This window comes from Chiloscyllium plagiosum, unplaced genomic scaffold (assembly GCF_037043375.1).
Source record: "Chiloscyllium plagiosum isolate Xiang-an unplaced genomic scaffold, Cpla_swu_hap1 HiC_scaffold_3, whole genome shotgun sequence".
In the NCBI taxonomy this organism is placed as follows: Eukaryota; Metazoa; Chordata; class Chondrichthyes; order Orectolobiformes; family Hemiscylliidae; genus Chiloscyllium; species Chiloscyllium plagiosum.
Window position 1 is genome coordinate 141,815,166 of NW_028270141.1, and position 19,816 is coordinate 141,834,981.

The window sequence follows — 19,816 nt, forward strand, 5'->3', positions numbered from 1 at the left end:
CGCAGACAGCGTGCAGCCCCAATCCCTTTCTTTCTGCCTTTCTTGCTGATTTTGGCAGCGCTCCGCTCTCCTCCCCTCCGTGTCTCGTGCCTGCAGGAGACTGATGCCAGGCACAGCAGCAGCAGCAAAAATAACCTGCCGCTCCATTGCCTGGCACAAGACAAGTGCAGAGGGGTGACCTGAGCAGCCACTGCTGGCGGAAAAAGCCTACTGCACCTGGTATTCCCAGGCGGTCTCCCATCCAAGTACTAACCAGGCCTGAGTCTGCTTAGCTTCCGAGATCAGATGAGATCGGGCGTTTTCAGACTAGTACGGCCGTAGGCGCTGGCCCCTGCCTTTTCTCCCTACTTCAAGGCGTGCTGGCCAGCCACATTTTCTTTCTTGCTCTTTCTCTTTATCCCCTTTGGCTTTTTTTTCTCTTTTCTCTTTGCTCTTCCTCCTCCGTGCGTGCTTCCCTCCCTCCGTCCCTCCAGCTGCCTTTCAGCCAGCCCTTGCCCACCAGGCTCCTGTAGTCTCCCACATCCCCACACAGGCCAACTGCAAGCCCTCCCCCTGCTTCATAGGGCCGCAGCCTGCATTCTCTCATCCTTCCACACTCCTCCACCCCTCCATTTCGGAATGCCAGGCACTGACCAGTGGGGTACCGCACGGATCAGTACTGGGACCGCAGCTTTTTACAATCTATCTTCAGGATATACAAGATGGTATTAGCAATAACATTCGCAAATTTCATCAGCTGGGTGGCAGGGTGAAATGTGATGAGGATCTTAGGAGATTACAGGGTGACCTGGACAAGTTAGGTGAGTGCTCAGATGCATGGCAGATGCACTTTCACGTGGATAAATGGATCCTTATCCACTTTGGTGGCAAGAACAGGAAGGCAGATTACCACCTAAGTGGAATCAATTTAGGTAAAGGGGCAGTACAGAGAGATCTGGGGGTTCTTGTACACCACTCAATGAAGGTAAGCATGCAGGTACAGCAGGTAGTGAAGAAGGCTAATAGCATGCTGGCCTTCATAACAAGAGGGATTGAGTATAGGAGCAAAGAGGTCCTTCTGCAGCTGTACAGGGCCCTGGTGAGACCACACCTGGAGTACTGTGTGCAGTTCTGGTCTCCAAATTTGAGGAGAGACATTCTGGCTATTGAGGGAATGCAGCGTAGGTTCACGAGGTCAATTCCTGGAATGGCGGGATTACCTTACACTGAAAGACTGGAGCGACTGGGCTTGTGTACCCTTGAGTTTAGAAGACTGAGAGGGGATCTGGTTGAGACATATAAGATGATCAAAGGATTGGACACTCTGGCGGCAGGCAACATGTTTCCGCTGCGGGGTGAGTGCCGAAACAGAGGACACAGCTTAAAAATACGGGGTAGACCATTTAGGACAGAGATGAGGAGAAACTTCTTCACCCAGAGAGTGGTGGCTGTGTGGAATGCTCTGCCCCAGAGGGCAGTGGAGGCCCAGTCTCTGGATTCATTTAAGAAAGAGTTGGATAGAGCTCTCAAGGATAGTGGAATCAAGGGTTATGGAGATAAGGCAGGAACAGGATACTGATTAAGGATGATCAGCCATGATCATATTGAATGGTGGTGCAGGCTGGAAGGGCAGAATGGCCAACTCCTGCACCTATTGTCTATTGTCCGCCTTTCCTGACTGCCACCCGCAGACAGCGTGCAGCCCCAATCCCTTTCTTTCCGCCTTTCTTGCTGATTTTGGCAGCGCTCCGCTCTCCTCCCCTCCGTGTCTCGTGCCTGCAGGAGACTGATGCCAGGCACAGCAGCAGCAGCAAAAATAACCTGCCGCTCCATTGCCTGGCACAAGACAAGTGCAGAGGGGTGACTTGAGCAGCCACTGCTGGCGGAAAAAGCCTACTGCACCTGGTATTCCCAGGCGGTCTCCCATCCAAGTACTAACCAGGCCTGAGTCTGCTTAGCTTCCGAGATCAGACGAGATCGGGCGTTTTCAGACTAGTATGGCCGTAGGCGCTGGCCCCTGCCTTTTCTCCCTACTTCAAGGCGTGCTGGCCAGCCACATTTTCTTTCTTGCTCTTTCTCTTTATCCCCTTTGGCTTTTTTTTCTCTTTTCTCTTTGCTCTTCCTCCTCCGTGCGTGCTTCCCTCCCTCCGTCCCTCCAGCTGCCTTTCAGCCAGCCCTTGCCCACCAGGCTCCTGTAGTCTCACACATCCCCACACAGGCCAACTGCAAGCCCTCCCCCTGCTTCATAGGGCCGCAGCCTGCATTCTCTCATCCTTCCACACTCCTCCACCCCTCCATTTCGGAATGCCGGGCACTGACCAGTGGGGTACCGCACGGATCAGTACTGGGACCGCAGCTTTTTACAATCTATCTTCAGGATATACAAGATGGTATTAGCAATAACATTCGCAAATTTCATCAGCTGGGTGGCAGGGTGAAATGTGATGAGGATGTTAGGAGATTACAGGGTGACCTGGACAAGTTAGGTGAGTGCTCAGATGCATGGCAGATGCACTTTCACGTGGATAAATGGATCCTTATCCACTTTGGTGGCAAGAACAGGAAGGCAGATTACCACCTAAGTGGAATCAATTTAGGTAAAGGGGCAGTACAGAGAGATCTGGGGGTTCTTGTACACCACTCAATGAAGGTAAGCATGCAGGTACAGCAGGTAGTGAAGAAGGCTAATAGCATGCTGGCCTTCATAACAAGAGGGATTGAGTATAGAAGCAAAGAGGTCCTTCTGCAGCTGTACAGGGCCCTGGTGAGACCACACCTGGAATACTGTGTGCAGTTCTGGTCTCCAAATTTGAGGAGAGACATTCTGGCTATTGAGGGAATGCAGCGTAGGTTCACGAGGTCAATTCCTGGAATGGCGGGATTACCTTACACTGAAAGACTGGAGCGACTGGGCTTGTGTACCCTTGAGTTTAGAAGACTGAGAGGGGATCTGGTTGAGACATATAAGATGATCAAAGGATTGGACACTCTGGCGGCAGGCAACATGTTTCCGCTGCGGGGTGAGTGCCGAAACAGAGGACACAGCTTAAAAATACGGGGTAGACCATTTAGGACAGAGATGAGGAGAAACTTCTTCACCCAGAGAGTGGTGGCTGTGTGGAATGCTCTGCCCCAGAGGGCAGTGGAGGCCCAGTCTCTGGATTCATTTAAGAAAGAGTTGGATAGAGCTCTCAAGGATAGTGGAATCAAGGGTTATGGAGATAAGGCAGGAACAGGATACTGATTAAGGATGATCAGCCATGATCATATTGAATGGTGGTGCAGGCTGGAAGGGCAGAATGGCCAACTCCTGCACCTATTGTCTATTGTCCGCCTTTCCTGACTGCCACCCGCAGACAGCGTGCAGCCCCAATCCCTTTCTTTCCGCCTTTCTTGCTGATTTTGGCAGCGCTCCGCTCTCCTCCCCTCCGTGTCTCGTGCCTGCAGGAGACTGATGCCAGGCACAGCAGCAGCAGCAAAAATAACCTGCCGCTCCATTGCCTGGCACAAGACAAGTGCAGAGGGGTGACTTGAGCAGCCACTGCTGGCGGAAAAAGCCTACTGCACCTGGTATTCCCAGGCGGTCTCCCATCCAAGTACTAACCAGGCCTGAGTCTGCTTAGCTTCCGAGATCAGACGAGATCGGGCGTTTTCAGACTAGTATGGCCGTAGGCGCTGGCCCCTGCCTTTTCTCCCTACTTCAAGGCGTGCTGGCCAGCCACATTTTCTTTCTTGCTCTTTCTCTTTATCCCCTTTGGCTTTTTTTTCTCTTTTCTCTTTGCTCTTCCTCCTCCGTGCGTGCTTCCCTCCCTCCGTCCCTCCAGCTGCCTTTCAGCCAGCCCTTGCCCACCAGGCTCCTGTAGTCTCCCACATCCCCACACAGGCCAACTGCAAGCCCTCCCCCTGCTTCATAGGGCCGCAGCCTGCATTCTCTCATCCTTCCACACTCCTCCACCCCTCCATTTCGGAATGCCGGGCACTGACCAGTGGGGTACCACACGGATCAGTACTGGGACTGCAGCTTTTTACAATCTATCTTCAGGATATACAAGATGGTATTAGCAATAACATTCGCAAATTTCATCAGCTGGGTGGCAGGGTGAAATGTGATGAGGATCTTAGGAGATTACAGGGTGACCTGGACAAGTTAGGTGAGTGCTCAGATGCATGGCAGATGCACTTTCACGTGGATAAATGGATCCTTATCCACTTTGGTGGCAAGAACAGGAAGGCAGATTACCACCTAAGTGGAATCAATTTAGGTAAAGGGGCAGTACAGAGAGATCTGGGGGTTCTTGTACACCACTCAATGAAGGTAAGCATGCAGGTACAGCAGGTAGTGAAGAAGGCTAATAGCATGCTGGCCTTCATAACAAGAGGGATTGAGTATAGAAGCAAAGAGGTCCTTCTGCAGCTGTACAGGGCCCTGGTGAGACCACACCTGGAGTACTGTGTGCAGTTCTGGTCTCCAAATTTGAGGAGAGACATTCTGGCTATTGAGGGAATGCAGCGTAGGTTCACGAGGTCAATTCCTGGAATGGCGGGATTACCTTACACTGAAAGACTGGAGCGACTGGGCTTGTGTACCCTTGAGTTTAGAAGACTGAGAGGGGATCTGGTTGAGACATATAAGATGATCAAAGGATTGGACACTCTGGCGGCAGGCAACTTGTTTCCGCTGCGGGGTGAGTGCCGAAACAGAGGACACAGCTTAAAAATACGGGGTAGACCATTTAGGACAGAGATGAGGAGAAACTTCTTCACCCAGAGAGTGGTGGCTGTGTGGAATGCTCTGCCCCAGAGGGCAGTGGAGGCCCAGTCTCTGGATTCATTTAAGAAAGAGTTGGATAGAGCTCTCAAGGATAGTGGAATCAAGGGTTATGGAGATAAGGCAGGAACAGGATACTGATTAAGGATGATCAGCCATGATCATATTGAATGGTGGTGCAGGCTGGAAGGGCAGAATGGCCAACTCCTGCACCTATTGTCTATTGTCCGCCTTTCCTGACTGCCACCCGCAGACAGCGTGCAGCCCCAATCCCTTTCTTTCCGCCTTTCTTGCTGATTTTGGCAGCGCTCCGCTCTCCTCCCCTCCGTGTCTCGTGCCTGCAGGAGACTGATGCCAGGCACAGCAGCAGCAGCAAAAATAACCTGCCGCTCCATTGCCTGGCACAAGACAAGTGCAGAGGGGTGACTTGAGCAGCCACTGCTGGCGGAAAAAGCCTACAGCACCTGGTATTCCCAGGCGGTCTCCCATCCAAGTACTAACCAGGCCTGAGTCTGCTTAGTTTTCGAGATCAGACGAGATCGGGCGTTTTCAGACTAGTATGGCCGTAGGCGCTGGCCCCTGCCTTTTCTCCCTACTTCAAGGCGTGCTGGCCAGCCACATTTTCTTTCTTGCTCTTTCTCTTTATCCCCTTTGGCTTTTTTTTCTCTTTTCTCTTTGCTCTTCCTCCTCCGTGCGTGCTTCCCTCCCTCCGTCCCTCCAGCTGCCTTTCAGCCAGCCCTTGCCCACCAGGCTCCTGTAGTCTCCCACATCCCCACACAGGCCAACTGCAAGCCCTCCCCCTGCTTCATAGGGCCGCAGCCTGCATTCTCTCATCCTTCCACACTCCTCCACCCCTCCATTTCGGAATGCCAGGCACTGACCAGTGGGGTACCGCACGGATCAGTACTGGGACCGCAGCTTTTTACAATCTATCTTCAGGATATACAAGATGGTATTAGCAATAACATTCGCAAATTTCATCAGCTGGGTGGCAGGGTGAAATGTGATGAGGATGTTAGGAGATTACAGGGTGACCTGGACAAGTTAGGTGAGTGCTCAGATGCATGGCAGATGCACTTTCACGTGGATAAATGGATCCTTATCCACTTTGGTGGCAAGAACAGGAAGGCAGATTACCACCTAAGTGGAATCAATTTAGGTAAAGGGGCAGTAAAGAGAGATCTGGGGGTTCTTGTACACCACTCAATGAAGGTAAGCATGCAGGTACAGCAGGTAGTGAAGAAGGCTAATAGCATGCTGGCCTTCATAACAAGAGGGATTGAGTATAGAAGCAAAGAGGTCCTTCTGCAGCTGTACAGGGCCCTGGTGAGACCACACCTGGAGTACTGTGTGCAGTTCTGGTCTCCAAATTTGAGGAGAGACATTCTGGCTATTGAGGGAATGCAGCGTAGGTTCACGAGGTCAATTCCTGGAATGGCGGGATTACCTTACACTGAAAGACTGGAGCGACTGGGCTTGTGTACCCTTGAGTTTAGAAGACTGAGAGGGGATCTGGTTGAGACATATAAGATGATCAAAGGATTGGACACTCTGGCGGCAGGCAACATGTTTCCGCTGCGGGGTGAGTGCCGAAACAGAGGACTCAGCTTAAAAATACGGGGTAGACCATTTAGGACAGAGATGAGGAGAAACTTCTTCACCCAGAGAGTGGTGGCTGTGTGGAATGCTCTGCCCCAGAGGGCAGTGGAGGCCCAGTCTCTGGATTCATTTAAGAAAGAGTTGGATAGAGCTCTCAAGGATAGTGGAATCAAGGGTTATGGAGATAAGGCAGGAACAGGATACTGATTAAGGATGATCAGCCATGATCATATTGAATGGTGGTGCAGGCTGGAAGGGCAGAATGGCCAACTCCTGCACCTATTGTCTATTGTCCGCCTTTCCTGACTGCCACCCGCAGACAGCGTGCAGCCCCAATCCCTTTCTTTCCGCCTTTCTTGCTGATTTTGGCAGCGCTCCGCTCTCCTCCCCTCCGTGTCTCGTGCCTGCAGGAGACTGATGCCAGGCACAGCAGCAGCAGCAAAAATAACCTGCCGCTCCATTGCCTGGCACAAGACAAGTGCAGAGGGGTGACTTGAGCAGCCACTGCTGGCGGAAAAAGCCTACTGCACCTGGTATTCCCAGGCGGTCTCCCATCCAAGTACTAACCAGGCCTGAGTCTGCTTAGCTTCCGAGATCAGACGAGATCGGGCGTTTTCAGACTAGTATGGCCGTAGGCGCTGGCCCCTGCCTTTTCTCCCTACTTCAAGGCGTGCTGGCCAGCCACATTTTCTTTCTTGCTCTTTCTCTTTATCCCCTTTGGCTTTTTTTTCTCTTTTCTCTTTGCTCTTCCTCCTCCGTGCGTGCTTCCCTCCCTCCGTCCCTCCAGCTGCCTTTCAGCCAGCCCTTGCCCACCAGGCTCCTGTAGTCTCCCACATCCCCACACAGGCCAACTGCAAGCCCTCCCCCTGCTTCATAGGGCCGCAGCCTGCATTCTCTCATCCTTCCACACTCCTCCACCCCTCCATTTCGGAATGCCGGGCACTGACCAGTGGGGTACCGCACGGATCAGTACTGGGACCGCAGCATTTTACAATCTATCTTCAGGATATACAAGATGGTATTAGCAATAACATTCGCAAATTTCATCAGCTGGGTGGCAGGGTGAAATGTGATGAGGATCTTAGGAGATTACAGGGTGACCTGGACAAGTTAGGTGAGTGCTCAGATGCATGGCAGATGCACTTTCACGTGGATAAATGGATCCTTATCCACTTTGGTGGCAAGAACAGGAAGGCAGATTACCACCTAAGTGGAATCAATTAAGGTAAAGGGGCAGTACAGAGAGATCTGGGGGTTCTTGTACACCACTCAATGAAGGTAAGCATGCAGGTACAGCAGGTAGTGAAGAAGGCTAATAGCATGCTGGCCTTCATAACAAGAGGGATTGAGTATAGAAGCAAAGAGGTCCTTCTGCAGCTGTACAGGGCCCTGGTGAGACCACACCTGGAGTACTGTGTGCAGTTCTGGTCTCCAAATTTGAGGAGAGACATTCTGGCTATTGAGGGAATGCAGCGTAGGTTCACGAGGTCAATTCCTGGAATGGCGGGATTACCTTACACTGAAAGACTGGAGCGACTGGGCTTGTGTACCCTTGAGTTTAGAAGACTGAGAGGGGATCTGGTTGAGACATATAAGATGATCAAAGGATTGGACACTCTGGCGGCAGGCAACATGTTTCCGCTGCGGGGTGAGTGCCGAAACAGAGGACACAGCTTAAAAATACGGGGTAGACCATTTAGGACAGAGATGAGGAGAAACTTCTTCACCCAGAGAGTGGTGGCTGTGTGGAATGCTCTGCCCCAGAGGGCAGTGGAGGCCCAGTCTCTGGATTCATTTAAGAAAGAGTTGGATAGAGCTCTCAAGGATAGTGGAATCAAGGGTTATGGAGATAAGGCAGGAACAGGATACTGATTAAGGATGATCAGCCATGATCATATTGAATGGTGGTGCAGGCTGGAAGGGCAGAATGGCCAACTCCTGCACCTATTGTCTATTGTCCGCCTTTCCTGACTGCCACCCGCAGACAGCGTGCAGCCCCAATCCCTTTCTTTCCGCCTTTCTTGCTGATTTTGGCAGCGCTCCGCTCTCCTCCCCTCCGTGTCTCGTGCCTGCAGGAGACTGATGCCAGGCACAGCAGCAGCAGCAAAAATAACCTGCCGCTCCATTGCCTGGCACAAGACAAGTGCAGAGGGGTGACTTGAGCAGCCACTGCTGGCGGAAAAAGCCTACTGCACCTGGTATTCCCAGGCGGTCTCCCATCCAAGTACTAACCAGGCCTGAGTCTGCTTAGCTTCCGAGATCAGACGAGATCGGGCGTTTTCAGACTAGTATGGCCGTAGGCGCTGGCCCCTGCCTTTTCTCCCTACTTCAAGGCGTGCTGGCCAGCCACATTTTCTTTCTTGCTCTTTCTCTTTATCCCCTTTGGCTTTTTTTTCTCTTTTCTCTTTGCTCTTCCTCCTCCGTGCGTGCTTCCCTCCCTCCGTCCCTCCAGCTGCCTTTCAGCCAGCCCTTGCCCACCAGGCTCCTGTAGTCTCCCACATCCCCACACAGGCCAACTGCAAGCCCTCCCCCTGCTTCATAGGGCCGCAGCCTGCATTCTCTCATCCTTCCACACTCCTCCACCCCTCCATTTCGGAATGCCGGGCACTGACCAGTGGGGTACCACACGGATCAGTACTGGGACCGCAGCTTTTTACAATCTATCTTCAGGATATACAAGATGGTATTAGCAATAACATTCGCAAATTTCATCAGCTGGGTGGCAGGGTGAAATGTGATGAGGATCTTAGGAGATTACAGGGTGACCTGGACAAGTTAGGTGAGTGCTCAGATGCATGGCAGATGCACTTTCACGTGGATAAATGGATCCTTATCCACTTTGGTGGCAAGAACAGGAAGGCAGATTACCACCTAAGTGGAATCAATTTAGGTAAAGGGGCAGTACAGAGAGATCTGGGGGTTCTTGTACACCACTCAATGAAGGTAAGCATGCAGGTACAGCAGGTAGTGAAGAAGGCTAATAGCATGCTGGCCTTCATAACAAGAGGGATTGAGTATAGAAGCAAAGAGGTCCTTCTGCAGCTGTACAGGGCCCTGGTGAGACCACACCTGGAGTACTGTGTGCAGTTCTGGTCTCCAAATTTGAGGAGAGACATTCTGGCTATTGAGGGAATGCAGCGTAGGTTCACGAGGTCAATTCCTGGAATGGCGGGATTACCTTACACTGAAAGACTGGAGCGACTGGGCTTGTGTACCCTTGAGTTTAGAAGACTGAGAGGGGATCTGGTTGAGACATATAAGATGATCAAAGGATTGGACACTCTGGCGGCAGGCAACTTGTTTCCGCTGCGGGGTGAGTGCCGAAACAGAGGACACAGCTTAAAAATACGGGGTAGACCATTTAGGACAGAGATGAGGAGAAACTTCTTCACCCAGAGAGTGGTGGCTGTGTGGAATGCTCTGCCCCAGAGGGCAGTGGAGGCCCAGTCTCTGGATTCATTTAAGAAAGAGTTGGATAGAGCTCTCAAGGATAGTGGAATCAAGGGTTATGGAGATAAGGCAGGAACAGGATACTGATTAAGGATGATCAGCCATGATCATATTGAATGGTGGTGCAGGCTGGAAGGGCAGAATGGCCAACTCCTGCACCTATTGTCTATTGTCCGCCTTTCCTGACTGCCACCCGCAGACAGCGTGCAGCCCCAATCCCTTTCTTTCCGCCTTTCTTGCTGATTTTGGCAGCGCTCCGCTCTCCTCCCCTCCGTGTCTCGTGCCTGCAGGAGACTGATGCCAGGCACAGCAGCAGCAGCAAAAATAACCTGCCGCTCCATTGCCTGGCACAAGACAAGTGCAGAGGGGTGACTTGAGCAGCCACTGCTGGCGGAAAAAGCCTACAGCACCTGGTATTCCCAGGCGGTCTCCCATCCAAGTACTAACCAGGCCTGAGTCTGCTTAGTTTTCGAGATCAGACGAGATCGGGCGTTTTCAGACTAGTATGGCCGTAGGCGCTGGCCCCTGCCTTTTCTCCCTACTTCAAGGCGTGCTGGCCAGCCACATTTTCTTTCTTGCTCTTTCTCTTTATCCCCTTTGGCTTTTTTTTCTCTTTTCTCTTTGCTCTTCCTCCTCCGTGCGTGCTTCCCTCCCTCCGTCCCTCCAGCTGCCTTTCAGCCAGCCCTTGCCCACCAGGCTCCTGTAGTCTCCCACATCCCCACACAGGCCAACTGCAAGCCCTCCCCCTGCTTCATAGGGCCGCAGCCTGCATTCTCTCATCCTTCCACACTCCTCCACCCCTCCATTTCGGAATGCCAGGCACTGACCAGTGGGGTACCGCACGGATCAGTACTGGGACCGCAGCTTTTTACAATCTATCTTCAGGATATACAAGATGGTATTAGCAATAACATTCGCAAATTTCATCAGCTGGGTGGCAGGGTGAAATGTGATGAGGATGTTAGGAGATTACAGGGTGACCTGGACAAGTTAGGTGAGTGCTCAGATGCATGGCAGATGCACTTTCACGTGGATAAATGGATCCTTATCCACTTTGGTGGCAAGAACAGGAAGGCAGATTACCACCTAAGTGGAATCAATTTAGGTAAAGGGGCAGTAAAGAGAGATCTGGGGGTTCTTGTACACCACTCAATGAAGGTAAGCATGCAGGTACAGCAGGTAGTGAAGAAGGCTAATAGCATGCTGGCCTTCATAACAAGAGGGATTGAGTATAGAAGCAAAGAGGTCCTTCTGCAGCTGTACAGGGCCCTGGTGAGACCACACCTGGAGTACTGTGTGCAGTTCTGGTCTCCAAATTTGAGGAGAGACATTCTGGCTATTGAGGGAATGCAGCGTAGGTTCACGAGGTCAATTCCTGGAATGGCGGGATTACCTTACACTGAAAGACTGGAGCGACTGGGCTTGTGTACCCTTGAGTTTAGAAGACTGAGAGGGGATCTGGTTGAGACATATAAGATGATCAAAGGATTGGACACTCTGGCGGCAGGCAACATGTTTCCGCTGCGGGGTGAGTGCCGAAACAGAGGACTCAGCTTAAAAATACGGGGTAGACCATTTAGGACAGAGATGAGGAGAAACTTCTTCACCCAGAGAGTGGTGGCTGTGTGGAATGCTCTGCCCCAGAGGGCAGTGGAGGCCCAGTCTCTGGATTCATTTAAGAAAGAGTTGGATAGAGCTCTCAAGGATAGTGGAATCAAGGGTTATGGAGATAAGGCAGGAACAGGATACTGATTAAGGATGATCAGCCATGATCATATTGAATGGTGGTGCAGGCTGGAAGGGCAGAATGGCCAACTCCTGCACCTATTGTCTATTGTCCGCCTTTCCTGACTGCCACCCGCAGACAGCGTGCAGCCCCAATCCCTTTCTTTCCGCCTTTCTTGCTGATTTTGGCAGCGCTCCGCTCTCCTCCCCTCCGTGTCTCGTGCCTGCAGGAGACTGATGCCAGGCACAGCAGCAGCAGCAAAAATAACCTGCCGCTCCATTGCCTGGCACAAGACAAGTGCAGAGGGGTGACTTGAGCAGCCACTGCTGGCGGAAAAAGCCTACTGCACCTGGTATTCCCAGGCGGTCTCCCATCCAAGTACTAACCAGGCCTGAGTCTGCTTAGCTTCCGAGATCAGACGAGATCGGGCATTTTCAGACTAGTATGGCCGTAGGCGCTGGCCCCTGCCTTTTCTCCCTACTTCAAGGCGTGCTGGCCAGCCACATTTTCTTTCTTGCTCTTTCTCTTTATCCCCTTTGGCTTTTTTTTCTCTTTTCTCTTTGCTCTTCCTCCTCCGTGCGTGCTTCCCTCCCTCCGTCCCTCCAGCTGCCTTTCAGCCAGCCCTTGCCCACCAGGCTCCTGTAGTCTCCCACATCCCCACACAGGCCAACTGCAAGCCCTCCCCCTGCTTCATAGGGCCGCAGCCTGCATTCTCTCATCCTTCCACACTCCTCCACCCCTCCATTTCGGAATGCCGGGCACTGACCAGTGGGGTACCGCACGGATCAGTACTGGGACCGCAGCTTTTTACAATCTATCTTCAGGATATACAAGATGGTATTAGCAATAACATTCGCAAATTTCATCAGCTGGGTGGCAGGGTGAAATGTGATGAGGATCTTAGGAGATTACAGGGTGACCTGGACAAGTTAGGTGAGTGCTCAGATGCATGGCAGATGCACTTTCACGTGGATAAATGGATCCTTATCCACTTTGGTGGCAAGAACAGGAAGGCAGATTACCACCTAAGTGGAATCAATTTAGGTAAAGGGGCAGTACAGAGAGATCTGGGGGTTCTTGTACACCACTCAATGAAGGTAAGCATGCAGGTACAGCAGGTAGTGAAGAAGGCTAATAGCATGCTGGCCTTCATAACAAGAGGGATTGAGTATAGAAGCAAAGAGGTCCTTCTGCAGCTGTACAGGGCCCTGGTGAGACCACACCTGGAGTACCGTGTGCAGTTCTGGTCTCCAAATTTGAGGAGAGACATTCTGGCTATTGAGGGAATGCAGCGTAGGTTCACGAGGTCAATTCCTGGAATGGCGGGATTACCTTACACTGAAAGACTGGAGCGACTGGGCTTGTGTACCCTTGAGTTTAGAAGACTGAGAGGGGATCTGGTTGAGACATATAAGATGATCAAAGGATTGGACACTCTGGCGGCAGGCAACTTGTTTCCGCTGCGGGGTGAGTGCCGAAACAGAGGACACAGCTTAAAAATACGGGGTAGACCATTTAGGACAGAGATGAGGAGAAACTTCTTCACCCAGAGAGTGGTGGCTGTGTGGAATGCTCTGCCCCAGAGGGCAGTGGAGGCCCAGTCTCTGGATTCATTTAAGAAAGAGTTGGATAGAGCTCTCAAGGATAGTGGAATCAAGGGTTATGGAGATAAGGCAGGAACAGGATACTGATTAAGGATGATCAGCCATGATCATATTGAATGGTGGTGCAGGCTGGAAGGGCAGAATGGCCAACTCCTGCACCTATTGTCTATTGTCCGCCTTTCCTGACTGCCACCCGCAGACAGCGTGCAGCCCCAATCCCTTTCTTTCCGCCTTTCTTGCTGATTTTGGCAGCGCTCCGCTCTCCTCCCCTCCGTGTCTCGTGCCTGCAGGAGACTGATGCCAGGCACAGCAGCAGCAGCAAAAATAACCTGCCGCTCCATTGCCTGGCACAAGACAAGTGCAGAGGGGTGACTTGAGCAGCCACTGCTGGCGGAAAAAGCCTACTGCACCTGGTATTCCCAGGCGGTCTCCCATCCAAGTACTAACCAGGCCTGAGTCTGCTTAGCTTCCGAGATCAGACGAGATCGGGCGTTTTCAGACTAGTATGGCCGTAGGCGCTGGCCCCTGCCTTTTCTCCCTACTTCAAGGCGTGCTGGCCAGCCACATTTTCTTTCTTGCTCTTTCTCTTTATCCCCTTTGGCTTTTTTTTCTCTTTTCTCTTTGCTCTTCCTCCTCCGTGCGTGCTTCCCTCCCTCCGTCCCTCCAGCTGCCTTTCAGCCAGCCCTTGCCCACCAGGCTCCTGTAGTCTCCCACATCCCCACACAGGCCAACTGCAAGCCCTCCCCCTGCTTCATAGGGCCGCAGCCTGCATTCTCTCATCCTTCCACACTCCTCCACCCCTCCATTTCGGAATGCCGGGCACTGACCAGTGGGGTACCGCACGGATCAGTACTGGGACCGCAGCTTTTTACAATCTATCTTCAGGATATACAAGATGGTATTAGCAATAACATTCGCAAATTTCATCAGCTGGGTGGCAGGGTGAAATGTGATGAGGATGTTAGGAGATTACAGGGTGACCTGGACAAGTTAGGTGAGTGCTCAGATGCATGGCAGATGCACTTTCACGTGGATAAATGGATCCTTATCCACTTTGGTGGCAAGAACAGGAAGGCAGATTACCACCTAAGTGGAATCAATTTAGGTAAAGGGGCAGTAAAGAGAGATCTGGGGGTTCTTGTACACCACTCAATGAAGGTAAGCATGCAGGTACAGCAGGTAGTGAAGAAGGCTAATAGCATTCTGGCCTTCATAACAAGAGGGATTGAGTATAGAAGCAAAGAGGTCCTTCTGCAGCTGTACAGGGCCCTGGTGAGACCACACCTGGAGTACTGTGTGCAGTTCTGGTCTCCAAATTTGAGGAGAGACATTCTGGCTATTGAGGGAATGCAGCGTAGGTTCACGAGGTCAATTCCTGGAATGGCGGGATTACCTTACACTGAAAGACTGGAGCGACTGGGCTTGTGTACCCTTGAGTTTAGAAGACTGAGAGGGGATCTGGTTGAGACATATAAGATGATCAAAGGATTGGACACTCTGGCGGCAGGCAACATGTTTCCGCTGCGGGGTGAGTGCCGAAACAGAGGACACAGCTTAAAAATACGGGGTAGACCATTTAGGACAGAGATGAGGAGAAACTTCTTCACCCAGAGAGTGGTGGCTGTGTGGAATGCTCTGCCCCAGAGGGCAGTGGAGGCCCAGTCTCTGGATTCATTTAAGAAAGAGTTGGATAGAGCTCTCAAGGATAGTGGAATCAAGGGTTATGGAGATAAGGCAGGAACAGGATACTGATTAAGGATGATCAGCCATGATCATATTGAATGGTGGTGCAGGCTGGAAGGGCAGAATGGCCAACTCCTGCACCTATTGTCTATTGTCCGCCTTTCCTGACTGCCACCCGCAGACAGCGTGCAGCCCCAATCCCTTTCTTTCCGCCTTTCTTGCTGATTTTGGCAGCGCTCCGCTCTCCTCCCCTCCGTGTCTCGTGCCTGCAGGAGACTGATGCCAGGCACAGCAGCAGCAGCAAAAATAACCTGCCGCTCCATTGCCTGGCACAAGACAAGTGCAGAGGGGTGACTTGAGCAGCCACTGCTGGCGGAAAAAGCCTACTGCACCTGGTATTCCCAGGCGGTCTCCCATCCAAGTACTAACCAGGCCTGAGTCTGCTTAGCTTCCGAGATCAGACGAGATCGGGCGTTTTCAGACTAGTATGGCCGTAGGCGCTGGCCCCTGCCTTTTCTCCCTACTTCAAGGCGTGCTGGCCAGCCACATTTTCTTTCTTGCTCTTTCTCTTTATCCCCTTTGGCTTTTTTTTCTCTTTTCTCTTTGCTCTTCCTCCTCCGTGCGTGCTTCCCTCCCTCCGTCCCTCCAGCTGCCTTTCAGCCAGCCCTTGCCCACCAGGCTCCTGTAGTCTCCCACATCCCCACACAGGCCAACTGCAAGCCCTCCCCCTGCTTCATAGGGCCGCAGCCTGCATTCTCTCATCCTTCCACACTCCTCCACCCCTCCATTTCGGAATGCCGGGCACTGACCAGTGGGGTACCACACGGATCAGTACTGGGACCGCAGCTTTTTACAATCTATCTTCAGGATATACAAGATGGTATTAGCAATAACATTCGCAAATTTCATCAGCTGGGTGGCAGGGTGAAATGTGATGAGGATCTTAGGAGATTACAGGGTGACCTGGACAAGTTAGGTGAGTGCTCAGATGCATGGCAGATGCACTTTCACGTGGATAAATGGATCCTTATCCACTTTGGTGGCAAGAACAGGAAGGCAGATTACCACCTAAGTGGAATCAATTTAGGTAAAGGGGCAGTACAGAGAGATCTGGGGGTTCTTGTACACCACTCAATGAAGGTAAGCATGCAGGTACAGCAGGTAGTGAAGAAGGCTAATAGCATGCTGGCCTTCATAACAAGAGGGATTGAGTATAGAAGCAAAGAGGTCCTTCTGCAGCTGTACAGGGCCCTGGTGAGACCACACCTGGAGTACTGTGTGCAGTTCTGGTCTCCAAATTTGAGGAGAGACATTCTGGCTATTGAGGGAATGCAGCGTAGGTTCACGAGGTCAATTCCTGGAATGGCGGGATTACCTTACACTGAAAGACTGGAGCGACTGGGCTTGTGTACCCTTGAGTTTAGAAGACTGAGAGGGGATCTGGTTGAGACATATAAGATGATCAAAGGATTGGACACTCTGGCGGCAGGCAACTTGTTTCCGCTGCGGGGTGAGTGCCGAAACAGAGGACACAGCTTAAAAATACGGGGTAGACCATTTAGGACAGAGATGAGGAGAAACTTCTTCACCCAGAGAGTGGTGGCTGTGTGGAATGCTCTGCCCCAGAGGGCAGTGGAGGCCCAGTCTCTGGATTCATTTAAGAAAGAGTTGGATAGAGCTCTCAAGGATAGTGGAATCAAGGGTTATGGAGATAAGGCAGGAACAGGATACTGATTAAGGATGATCAGCCATGATCATATTGAATGGTGGTGCAGGCTGGAAGGGCAGAATGGCCAACTCCTGCACCTATTGTCTATTGTCCGCCTTTCCTGACTGCCACCCGCAGACAGCGTGCAGCCCCAATCCCTTTCTTTCCGCCTTTCTTGCTGATTTTGGCAGCGCTCCGCTCTCCTCCCCTCCGTGTCTCGTGCCTGCAGGAGACTGATGCCAGGCACAGCAGCAGCAGCAAAAATAACCTGCCGCTCCATTGCCTGGCACAAGACAAGTGCAGAGGGGTGACTTGAGCAGCCACTGCTGGCGGAAAAAGCCTACAGCACCTGGTATTCCCAGGCGGTCTCCCATCCAAGTACTAACCAGGCCTGAGTCTGCTTAGTTTTCGAGATCAGACGAGATCGGGCGTTTTCAGACTAGTATGGCCGTAGGCGCTGGCCCCTGCCTTTTCTCCCTACTTCAAGGCGTGCTGGCCAGCCACATTTTCTTTCTTGCTCTTTCTCTTTATCCCCTTTGGCTTTTTTTTCTCTTTTCTCTTTGCTCTTCCTCCTCCGTGCGTGCTTCCCTCCCTCCGTCCCTCCAGCTGCCTTTCAGCCAGCCCTTGCCCACCAGGCTCCTGTAGTCTCCCACATCCCCACACAGGCCAACTGCAAGCCCTCCCCCTGCTTCATAGGGCCGCAGCCTGCATTCTCTCATCCTTCCACACTCCTCCACCCCTCCATTTCGGAATGCCAGGCACTGACCAGTGGGGTACCGCACGGATCAGTACTGGGACCGCAGCTTTTTACAATCTATCTTCAGGATATACAAGATGGTATTAGCAATAACATTCGCAAATTTCATCAGCTGGGTGGCAGGGTGAAATGTGATGAGGATCTTAGGAGATTACAGGGTGACCTGGACAAGTTAGGTGAGTGCTCAGATGCATGGCAGATGCACTTTCACGTGGATAAATGGATCCTTATCCACTTTGGTGGCAAGAACAGGAAGGCAGATTACCACCTAAGTGGAATCAATTTAGGTAAAGGGGCAGTAAAGAGAGATCTGGGGGTTCTTGTACACCACTCAATGAAGGTAAGCATGCAGGTACAGCAGGTAGTGAAGAAGGCTAATAGCATGCTGGCCTTCATAACAAGAGGGATTGAGTATAGAAGCAAAGAGGTCCTTCTGCAGCTGTACAGGGCCCTGGTGAGACCACACCTGGAGTACTGTGTGCAGTTCTGGTCTCCAAATTTGAGGAGAGACATTCTGGCTATTGAGGGAATGCAGCGTAGGTTCACGAGGTCAATTCCTGGAATGGCGGGATTACCTTACACTGAAAGACTGGAGCGACTGGGCTTGTGTACCCTTGAGTTTAGAAGACTGAGAGGGGATCTGGTTGAGACATATAAGATGATCAAAGGATTGGACACTCTGGCGGCAGGCAACATGTTTCCGCTGCGGGGTGAGTGCCGAAACAGAGGACTCAGCTTAAAAATACGGGGTAGACCATTTAGGACAGAGATGAGGAGAAACTTCTTCACCCAGAGAGTGGTGGCTGTGTGGAATGCTCTGCCCCAGAGGGCAGTGGAGGCCCAGTCTCTGGATTCATTTAAGAAAGAGTTGGATAGAGCTCTCAAGGATAGTGGAATCAAGGGTTATGGAGATAAGGCAGGAACAGGATACTGATTAAGGATGATCAGCCATGATCATATTGAATGGTGGTGCAGGCTGGAAGGGCAGAATGGCCAACTCCTGCACCTATTGTCTATTGTCCGCCTTTCCTGACTGCCACCCGCAGACAGCGTGCAGCCCCAATCCCTTTCTTTCCGCCTTTCTTGCTGATTTTGGCAGCGCTCCGCTCTCCTCCCCTCCGTGTCTCGTGCCTGCAGGAGACTGATGCCAGGCACAGCAGCAGCAGCAAAAATAACCTGCCGCTCCATTGCCTGGCACAAGACAAGTGCAGAGGGGTGACTTGAGCAGCCACTGCTGGCGGAAAAAGCCTACTGCACCTGGTATTCCCAGGCGGTCTCCCATCCAAGTACTAACCAGGCCTGAGTCTGCTTAGCTTCCGAGATCAGACGAGATCGGGCATTTTCAGACTAGTATGGCCGTAGGCGCTGGCCCCTGCCTTTTCTCCCTACTTCAAGGCGTGCTGGCCAGCCACATTTTCTTTCTTGCTCTTTCTCTTTATCCCCTTTGGCTTTTTTTTCTCTTTTCTCTTTGCTCTTCCTCCTCCGTGCGTGCTTCCCTCCCTCCGTCCCTCCAGCTGCCTTTCAGCCAGCCCTTGCCCACCAGGCTCCTGTAGTCTCCCACATCCCCACACAGGCCAACTGCAAGCCCTCCCCCTGCTTCATAGGGCCGCAGCCTGCATTCTCTCATCCTTCCACACTCCTCCACCCCTCCATTTCGGAATGCCGGGCACTGACCAGTGGGGTACCGCACGGATCAGTACTGGGACCGCAGCTTTTTACAATCTATCTTCAGGATATACAAGATGGTATTAGCAATAACATTCGCAAATTTCATCAGCTGGGTGGCAGGGTGAAATGTGATGAGGATCTTAGGAGATTACAGGGTGACCTGGACAAGTTAGGTGAGTGCTCAGATGCATGGCAGATGCACTTTCACGTGGATAAATGGATCCTTATCCACTTTGGTGGCAAGAACAGGAAGGCAGATTACCACCTAAGTGGAATCAATTTAGGTAAAGGGGCAGTACAGAGAGATCTGGGGGTTCTTGTACACCACTCAATGAAGGTAAGCATGCAGGTACAGCAGGTAGTGAAGAAGGCTAATAGCATGCTGGCCTTCATAACAAGAGGGATTGAGTATAGAAGCAAAGAGGTCCTTCTGCAGCTGTACAGGGCCCTGGTGAGACCACACCTGGAGTACCGTGTGCAGTTCTGGTCTCCAAATTTGAGGAGAGACATTCTGGCTATTGAGGGAATGCAGCGTAGGTTCACGAGGTCAATTCCTGGAATGGCGGGATTACCTTACACTGAAAGACTGGAGCGACTGGGCTTGTGTACCCTTGAGTTTAGAAGACTGAGAGGGGATCTGGTTGAGACATATAAGATGATCAAAGGATTGGACACTCTGGCGGCAGGCAACTTGTTTCCGCTGCGGGGTGAGTGCCGAAACAGAGGACACAGCTTAAAAATACGGGGTAGACCATTTAGGACAGAGATGAGGAGAAACTTCTTCACCCAGAGAGTGGTGGCTGTGTGGAATGCTCTGCCCCAGAGGGCAGTGGAGGCCCAGTCTCTGGATTCATTTAAGAAAGAGTTGGATAGA

General features: G+C 51.8%; 12 non-coding genes across 12 annotated transcripts; all 12 read right to left on the reverse strand.

Annotated features, from left to right (window-relative positions):
- Nucleotides 1-204: 204 nt before the first annotated feature.
- On the reverse strand, nt 205-323 carry LOC148151510 (5S ribosomal RNA). The gene has a single exon (XR_015756775.1). It is a non-coding gene; the product is annotated as a 5S ribosomal RNA (ribosomal RNA).
- A 1,546-nt stretch (nt 324-1,869) lies between these two features.
- On the reverse strand, nt 1,870-1,988 carry LOC148151511 (5S ribosomal RNA). The gene has a single exon (XR_015756557.1). It is a non-coding gene; the product is annotated as a 5S ribosomal RNA (ribosomal RNA).
- Nucleotides 1,989-3,534: 1,546 nt separating this feature from the next.
- Nucleotides 3,535-3,653, reverse strand: LOC148151512 (5S ribosomal RNA). The gene has a single exon (XR_015756558.1). It is a non-coding gene; the product is annotated as a 5S ribosomal RNA (ribosomal RNA).
- Nucleotides 3,654-5,199: 1,546 nt separating this feature from the next.
- On the reverse strand, nt 5,200-5,318 carry LOC148151513 (5S ribosomal RNA). The gene has a single exon (XR_015755591.1). It is a non-coding gene; the product is annotated as a 5S ribosomal RNA (ribosomal RNA).
- A 1,546-nt stretch (nt 5,319-6,864) lies between these two features.
- On the reverse strand, nt 6,865-6,983 carry LOC148151514 (5S ribosomal RNA). The gene has a single exon (XR_015756559.1). It is a non-coding gene; the product is annotated as a 5S ribosomal RNA (ribosomal RNA).
- A 1,546-nt stretch (nt 6,984-8,529) lies between these two features.
- Nucleotides 8,530-8,648, reverse strand: LOC148151515 (5S ribosomal RNA). The gene has a single exon (XR_015756560.1). It is a non-coding gene; the product is annotated as a 5S ribosomal RNA (ribosomal RNA).
- A 1,546-nt stretch (nt 8,649-10,194) lies between these two features.
- LOC148151516 (5S ribosomal RNA) lies at nt 10,195-10,313 on the reverse strand. Its single transcript, XR_015755593.1, has one exon. It is a non-coding gene; the product is annotated as a 5S ribosomal RNA (ribosomal RNA).
- A 1,546-nt stretch (nt 10,314-11,859) lies between these two features.
- LOC148151517 (5S ribosomal RNA) lies at nt 11,860-11,978 on the reverse strand. The gene has a single exon (XR_015756742.1). It is a non-coding gene; the product is annotated as a 5S ribosomal RNA (ribosomal RNA).
- A 1,546-nt stretch (nt 11,979-13,524) lies between these two features.
- LOC148151518 (5S ribosomal RNA) lies at nt 13,525-13,643 on the reverse strand. The gene has a single exon (XR_015756561.1). It is a non-coding gene; the product is annotated as a 5S ribosomal RNA (ribosomal RNA).
- A 1,546-nt stretch (nt 13,644-15,189) lies between these two features.
- LOC148151519 (5S ribosomal RNA) lies at nt 15,190-15,308 on the reverse strand. Its single transcript, XR_015756562.1, has one exon. It is a non-coding gene; the product is annotated as a 5S ribosomal RNA (ribosomal RNA).
- Nucleotides 15,309-16,854: 1,546 nt separating this feature from the next.
- LOC148151520 (5S ribosomal RNA) lies at nt 16,855-16,973 on the reverse strand. Its single transcript, XR_015755594.1, has one exon. It is a non-coding gene; the product is annotated as a 5S ribosomal RNA (ribosomal RNA).
- A 1,546-nt stretch (nt 16,974-18,519) lies between these two features.
- LOC148151521 (5S ribosomal RNA) lies at nt 18,520-18,638 on the reverse strand. Its single transcript, XR_015756743.1, has one exon. It is a non-coding gene; the product is annotated as a 5S ribosomal RNA (ribosomal RNA).
- Nucleotides 18,639-19,816: the final 1,178 nt, after the last annotated feature.